An 8798-nucleotide genomic window follows, 5' to 3' on the forward strand; every position below is an offset into this window, starting at 1 on the left:
AAGCGATATTTCAGGGGAAAAACAGGGATTACTATGTAAATGAGCGATAGTTTGGGGAGAAACAGGGATTTCTGTGAAAATACAGGATATTTCAGTGGAATAACAGGGATTTTCTTGATATTTAGCGATTTGCAATTGGAAAAACAGGGATTTCTAGGAAAATAAGCGATATTTCAGTGGAAAAACAGGGATTTCTGTGAAAATAAGCGATATTTTAGGGGAGAAACAGGGATTTCTATGAAAATAAGCGATATTTTGGGGGAAAAACAGGGATTTGTGGAAAATAAGCAATATTTTTTTACGGGAAAAAAGGGGATTTCTTGGAAAATAAGCGATATTTAATGGGAAAAACAGGGATTTCTGTGAAAATAAGCGATATTTTAGGGGAAAAACAGGGATTTCTAGGAAAATAAGCGATATTTCAGGGGAAAAACAGGGATTTCGGTGAAAATAAGCGATATTTTTGGGGAAAAACAGGGATTTCTGTGAAAATAAGCGATATTTCAGGGGAAAAACAGGGATTTCTGTGAAAATAAGCGATATTTTATGGGAGAAACAGGGATTTCTATGAAAATAAGCGATATTTTAGGGTTAAAAACAGGGATTTCTATGAAAATAAGCGATATTTTAGGGGAGAAACAGGGATTTCTATGAAAATAAGCGATATTTTAGGGAAAAAAACAGGGATTTCATGGAAAATAAGCGATATTTTAGGGAAGAAACAGGGATTTCCATGAAAATAAGCAATATGTTAGGGGAAAAACAGGGATTTCTGTGAAAATAAGCGATATTTTAGGGGAAGAACAGGGATTTCTGTGAAAATAAGCGATATTTTAGTGGAGAAACAGGGATTTCTATGAAAATAAGCGATATTTTGGGGGAAAAACAGGGATTTCTGTGAAAATAAGCGATATTTTAGGGGAAAATCAGGGATTTCTATGAAAATAAGTGATATTTTAGGGGAAAAACAGGGATTTCTGTGAAAATAAGCGATATGTAAGGGGAAAAAGAGGGATTTCTATGAAAATAAGCGATATTTTAGGGGAAAAACAGGGATTTCTTGGAAAATAAGAGATATTTTAGGGGAAAAACAGGGATTTGTGGAAAATAAGCGATATTTCAGTGAAGAAACAGGGATTTCTGTGAAAATAAGCAATATTTCAGTGGAAAAACAGGGATTTCTGTGAAAATAAGTGATATTTTAGGGGAGAAACAGGGATTTCATGGAAAATAAGCGATATTTTAGGGGAAAAACAGGGATTTCTGTGAAAATAAGCGATATTTTAGGGGAAGAAAAAAAGGGATTTCTAGGAAAATAAATGATATTTGAGGGGAAAAACAGGGATTTCATTGAAAATAAGCGATATTTTTTTACGGGAAAAACAGGGATTTCTTGGAAAATAAGAGATATTTAAGTGGAAAAACAGGGATTTCTGTGAAAATAAGTGATATTTTAGGGGAAGAAGAGGGATTTCTAGGAAAATAAGCGATATTTGAGGGGAAAAACAGGGATTTCGGTGAAAATAATCGATATTTTTGGGGAAAAACAGGGATTTCTGTGAAAATAAGCGATATTTTAGGGGAAAAACAGGTATTTCTGTGAAAATAAGCGATATTTTAGGGAAGAAACAGGGATTTCTATGAAAATAAGCAATATTTTAGGGTTAAAAACAGGGATTTCTGTGAAAATAAGCGATATTTTATGGGAGAAACAGGGATTTCTGTGAAAATAAGCGATATTTAATGGGAAAAACAGGGATTTCTGTGAAAATAAGCGATATTTTAGGGGAGAAATAGGGATTTCTGTGAAAATAAGCGATATTTTGGGGGAAAAACAGGGATTTCTGTGAAAATAAGCGATATTTTGAGGGAAAAACAGGGATTTCTGTGAAAATAAGCGATATTTCAGGGTTAAAAACAGGGATTTCATGGAAAATAAGCGATATTTTAGGGTAAAAACAGGGATTTCTGTGAAAATAAGCGATATTGTAGGGTTAGAAACAGGGATTTCTATGAAAATCAGCAATATTTTATGGGAAAAAGGGGGATTTCATGTAAATAAGTGATATTTTAGGGGAAAAACAGGGATTTCTATGAAAATAAGGGATATTTCAGTGGAAAAACAGGGATTTCTATAAAAATAAGCGATATTTAAGGGGAAAAAGAGGGATTTCTATGTAAATAAGCGATATTTTAGGGGAGAAACAGGGATTTCTGTGAAAATACAGGATATTTCAGTGGAATAACAGGGATTTTCTTGATATTTACCGATATGCAATTGGAAAAACAGCGATTTCTGTGAAAATAAGCGATATTTAATGGGAAAAACAGGGATTTCTGTGAAAATAAGCGATATTTCAGGGGAGAAACAGGGATTTCATGGAAAATAAGCGATATTTTAGGGGAAAAACAGGGATTTCTGTGAAAATAAGCGATATTTTAGGGGAAGAAAAAAAGGGATTTCTAGGAAAATAAGCGATATTTTAGGGGAAAAACAGGGATTTCATGGAAAATAAGCGATATTTTTTTACGGGATAAACAGGGATTTCTTGGAAAATAAGAGATATTTAAGTGGAAAAACAGGGATTTCTGTGAAAATTAGTGATATTTTAGGGGAAGAAGAGGGATTTCTAGGAAAATAAGCGATATTTTAGGGGAAAAACAGGGATTTCTGTGAAAATAAGCGATATTTTAGGGGAAAAACAGGGATTTCAGTGAAAATAAGCAATATTTTAGGGGAAAAAAAGGGATTTCTGTGAAAATAAGCGATATTTTAGGTGGAAAATAGGAATTTCTGTGAAAATAAGTGATATTTTAGGGGAAAAACAGGTATTTCTGTGAAAATAAGTGAATTGTTAAGGGAAAAACAGGGATTTCTATAAAAATAAGCGATATTTTAGGGGAAAAACAGGGATTTCTATGAAAATGAGTGATATTTCAGGGGAAAAACAGGGATTTCTGTGAAATTAAGCGATATTTTAGGGAGAATAACAGGGATTTCTATGAAAATAAGCGATATTTAATGTTAAAAACAGGAATTTCATGGAAAATAAGCGATATTTTGAGGGAAAAACAGGGATTTCGGTGAAAATAAGTGATAATTTAGGGGAAAAACAGGGATTTCTAGGAAAGTAAGCAATATTTTAGGAAGAAAAAAAGGGATTTCTGTGAAAATAACCGATATTTTAGGGGACAAACAGGGATTTCTATGAAATTAACCGATATTTAACAGGACAAACAGGGGTTTCTAAGAAAATAAGGGATATTTTTGGGGAAAAACAGGGATTTCTGTGAAAATAAGCGATATTTTATGGGAAAAGTAGGGATTTCTGTGAAAATAAGCGATATTTTAGGGGAAAAACAGGGATTTCTGTGAAAATAAGCGATATTTGAGGGGAAAAACAGGGATTTCTATGAAATTAACCGATATTTAACAGGACAATCAGGGGTTTCTAAGAAAATAAGGGATATTTCAGGGGAAAAACAGGGATTTCTGTGAAAATAAGTGATAATTTAGGGGAAAAACAGGGATTTCTATGAAAATAAGCGATATTTTTGGGGAAAAACAGGGATTTCTGTGAAAATAAGCGATATTTGAGGGGAAAAACAGGGATTTCTATGAAAATAAGGGATATTTTAAGGGAGAAACAGGGATTTCTATGAAAATAAGCGATATTTCAGGGGAAAAACAGGGATTTCTGTGAAAATAAGCGATATTTTAGGGAAAAAACAGGGATTTCTATGAAAATAAGGGATATTTTAGGGGAAAAACAGGGATTTCATGGAAAACATACGATATTTCAGGGGAAAAACAGGGATTTGTATCAAAAAAATTGATATTTAAGGGGAAAAACAGGGATTTCATGGAAAATAAGCAATATTTTAGGGGAAAAACAGGGATTTCTGTGAAAATAAGCGACATTTTAGGGTTAAAAACAGGGATTTCTGTGAAAATAAGCGATATTTTATGGGAGAAACAGGGATTTCTGAGAAAATAAGCGATATTTTAGGGGAAAAACAGGGATTTCTGTGAAAATAAGCGATATTTTAGGGTGAAAAACAGGGATTTCATGGAAAATAAGCGATATTTTAGGGGAAAAATAGGGATTTCATGGAAAATAAGTGATATTTTGAGGGAAAAACAGGGATTTCTGTGAAAATAAGGGATATTTTAGGGGAAAAACAGGGATTTCTATGAAAATAAGCGATATTTTAGGGGAATAATAGGTATTTCTATGAAAATAAGCGATATATTGGGGTTAAAAACAGGGATTTCTGTGAAAATAAGCGATATTTTAGGGGAAAAACAGGGATTTCTGTGAAAATAAGCGATATTTTATGGGAGAAACAGGGATTTCTAAGAAAATAAGCGATATTTTAGGGGACAAACAGGGATTTCTATGAAAATAAGCGATATTTTAGGGGAAAAACAGGGATTTCTATGAAAATAAGCTATATTTTAGGGGAAGAACAGGTATTTCTGTGAAAATAAGTGATATTTTAGGGGAAAAACAGGGATTTCTATGAAAATAAGCAATATTTTAGGGTTAAAAACAGGGATCTCCATGAAAATAAGCGATATTTTAGGGTGACAAACAGGGATTTCTATGACAATAAGCGATATTGTAGGGTTAAAAATAGGGATTTCTATGAAAATCAGCAGTATTTCATGGGAAAAAAGGGGATTTCTATGTAAATAAGTGATATTTCGGGGGAAAAACAGGGATTTCTATGAAAATAAAGGATATTTCAGTGGAAAAACAGGGATTTCTATAAAAATAAGCGATATTTAAGGGGAAAAAGAGGGATTTCTGTGAAAAGAAGCGATATTTTATGGTTAAAAACAGGGATTTCTATGAAGATAAGCGATTTTGCAGTTTAAAAACAGGGATTTCTATAAAAATAAGCGATATTTTAGGGTTAAAAACAGGGATTTCTATGCAAATAAGCAATATTTTAGGGGAAAAACAGGGATTTCTATGAAAATAAGTGATATTTTGCGGGAAAAACAGGGATTTCCGTGAAAATAAGCGATATTTCAGTGGAAAAACAGGGATTTTCTTGAAATTTAGCGATATGCAATTGGAAAAAAAGGGATTTCTAGGAAAATAAGCAATTTTTAATGGGAAAAACAGGGATTTCTGTGAAAGTAAGTGATATTTTAGGGGATAAACAGGGATTTCATGGAAAATAAGCGATATTTTAGGGGAAAAACAGGGATTTCTGTGAAAATAAGCGATATTTTAGGGGAAGCAAAAAAGGGATTTCTAGGAAAATAAATGATATTTAAGTGGAAAAACAGGGATTTCTGTGAAAATAAGTGATATTTTAGGGGAAGAAGAGGGATTTCTAGGAAAATAAGCGATATTTTGAGGGAAAAACAGGGATTTCTGTGAAAATAAGCGATATTTTAGGGGAAAAACAGGGATTTCCGTGAAAATAAGCGGTATTTTAGGGGAAAAACAGGGATTTCTAGGAAAGTAAGTGATATTTGAGGGGAAAAACAGGGATTTCTATGAAAATAAGCGATATTTTAGGGGAAAAACAGGGATTTCATGGAAAATAAGCGACATTTTGAGGGAAAAACAGGGATTTGTGAGAAAATAAGCGATATTTAATGGGAAAAACAGGGATTTCTGTGAAAATAAGCGGTATTTTAGGGTTAAAAACAGGGATTTCCATGAAAATAAGCGATATTTTAGGGTGACAAACAGGGATTTCCATGAAAATAAGCGATATTTTAGGGTGAAAAACAGGGATTTCTATGAAAATAAACAATATTTAATGGGAAAAACAGGGATTTCTATGAAAATAAGGGATATTTCAGTGGAAAAACAGGGATTTCTGTGAAAATAAGCGATATTTTAGGGGAAAAAGAGGGATTTCTGTGAAAATAAGCGATATTTCAGGGTTAAAAACAGGGATTTGTATGAAAATAAGCGATTTTGCAGTTTAAAAACAGGGATTTCTATAAAAATAAGTGATATTTTAGGTTAAAAACAGAGATTTCTATGAAAATAAGCAATATTTTAGGGGAAAAACAGGGATTTCATTGTAAATAAGCGATATTTAATGGGAAAAACAGCGATTTCTATGAAAATAAAGATTATTTCTGTGGAAAAACAGAGGTTTCCTTGAAATTTAGCGATATTCAAGTAAAAAAAAAACAGGTTTTCTGTGAAAATAAGCGATATTTCAGGTTAAAACAGGGATTTCTATGAAAATAAGCGATATTTTAGGGGAAAAACAGGGATTTCATGGAAAATAAGCGATATTTTAGGGAAAAAACAGGGATTTCATGGAAAATGAGCTATATTTTAGGGGAAAAAACAGGGATTTCTATGAAAATAAGTGAAATTTGAGGCAAAAACAGGGATTTCTATGAAAATAAGCAATATTTTAGGGGAAAAACAGGGATTTTTAGGAAAATAAGCGATATTTTAGGGGAAAAACAGGGATTTCTATGAAAATAAGCGATATTTTAGGGGAAAAACAGGGATTGCTGTGAAAATAAGCGATATTTCAGGGGAAAAACAGGGATTTCTGTGAAAATAAGCGATATTTTAGGGGAAAAACAGGGATTTCTAGGAAAATAAGCGATATTTTGAGGGAAAAACAGGGATTTCTGTGAAAATAAGCGATATTTTACGGGAAAAACAGGGATTTCTGTGAAAATAAGCGATATTTCAGGGGAGAAACAGGGATTTCTATGAAAATAAGGGATATTTTTGGGGAAAAACAGGGATTTCTTGGAAAATAAGCTATATTTTATGGGAGAAACAGGTATTTGTGGAAAATAAGCGATATTTGAGGGGAAAAACAGGGATTTCTGTGAAAATAAGCGATATTTTAGGGGAAAGACAGGGATTTCTGTGAAAATAAGCGATATTTTAGGGGAAAAACAGGGATTTGTGGAAAATAAGTGATATTTTGAGGGAAAAACAGGGATTTCTGTGAAAATAAGCGATATATTAGGGGAGAAACAGGGATTTCTGTGAAAATAAGCGATATTTTATGTTTAAAAACAGGGATTTCTGTGAAAATAAGCGATATTTTAGGGGATAAACAGGGATTTCTAGGAAAATAAGCGATATTTTAGGGGAAAAACAAGGATTTCTGTGAAAATAAGCGATATTTTAGGGGAGAAACAGGGATTTCTGTGAAAATAAGCGATATTTTAGGGGAAAAACAGGGATTTCGGTTAAAATAAGCAGTATTTTAGGGGAAAAACAGGGATTTCTATGAAAATAAGTGATATTTAAGCAGATAAACAGGGATTTCTGTGAAAATAAGCGATATTTTAGGGGACAAACAGGGATTTCTATGAAAATAAGCAATATTTTAGGGGAAAAACAGGGATTTCTGTGAAAATAAGCAATATTTTAAGGGAAAAACAGGGATTTCTATGAAAATAAGTGAAATTTTATGGGAAAAACAGGGATTTCTGTGAAAATAAGCAATATTTTAGGGGAAAAACAGGGATTTCTGTGAAAATAAGCAATATTTTAGGGGAAAAACAGGGATTTGTATCAAAATAAGCGATATTTTAGGGATAAAAACAGGGATTTCTGTGAAAATAAGCGATATTTGAGGGGAAAAACAGGGATTTCATGAAAAATAAAGGGATATTTTAGGGGAAAAACAGGGATTTCTGTGAAAATAAGCGATATTTGAGGCAAAAACAGGGATTTCTATGAAAATAAGCGATATTTTAGGGGAAAAACAGGGATTTTTAGGAAAATAAGCGATATTTTAGGGGAAAAACAGGGATTTCTATGAAAATAAGGGATATTTTAGGGGAAAAACAGGGATTTCTGTGAAAATAAGCGATATTTTAGGGGAAAAAACAGGGATTTCTGTGAAAATAAGCGATATTTCAGGGGAGAAACAGGGATTTCTATGAAAATAAGCTATATTTTAGGGGAAAAACAGGGATTTCTTGGAAAATAAGAGATATTTTAGGGGAAAAACAGGGATTTGTGGAAAATAAGCTATATTTCAGTGAAGAAACAGGGATTTCTGTGAAAATAAGCAATATTTCAGTGGAAAAACAGGGATTTCTGTGAAAATAAGTGATATTTTAGGGGAGAAACAGGGATTTCGGTGAAAATAAGCGATATTTTAGTGGAAAAACAGGGATTTCTGTGAAAATAAGCGATATTTGAGGGGAAGAAAAAAAGGGATTTCTAGGAAAATAAATGATATTTGAGGGGAAAAACAGGGATTTCATTGAAAATAAGCGATATTTTTTTACGGGAAAAACAGGGATTTCTGTGAAAATAAGAGATATTTAAGTGGAAAAACAGGGATTTCTATAAAAATAAGCGATATTTTAGGGGAAAAAGAGGGATTTCTGTGAAAATAAGCGATATTTTATGGTTTGAAACAGGGATTTCTATGAAGATAAGCGATTTTGCAGTTTAAAAACAGGGATTTCTATAAAAATAAGCTATATTTTGGGGGAAAAACAGGGATTTCTGTGAAAATAAGCGATATTTTAGGGGAAAAACAGGGATTTCTGTGAAAATAAGCGATATTTTATGGGAGAAACAGGGATTTCTGTGAAAATAAGCGATATTTAAGGGGAAAAACAGGGATTTCTATGAAAATAAGCGATATTTCATGGGATAAAGAGGGATTTCTATGAAGATAAACGACATTGCAGTTTAAAAACAGGGATTTCTATAAAAATAAGCAATATTTTAGGGTGAAAAACAGGGATTTCTATGAAAATAAGCAATATTTTAGCGGAAAGACAGGGATTTCATTGTAAATAAGCGATATTTAATGGGAAAAAC

The sequence above is a fragment of the Tympanuchus pallidicinctus genome, unplaced genomic scaffold, assembly GCF_026119805.1.
Source record: "Tympanuchus pallidicinctus isolate F22 unplaced genomic scaffold, pur_lepc_1.0 scaffold162, whole genome shotgun sequence".
Taxonomy (NCBI): Eukaryota; Metazoa; Chordata; class Aves; order Galliformes; family Phasianidae; genus Tympanuchus; species Tympanuchus pallidicinctus.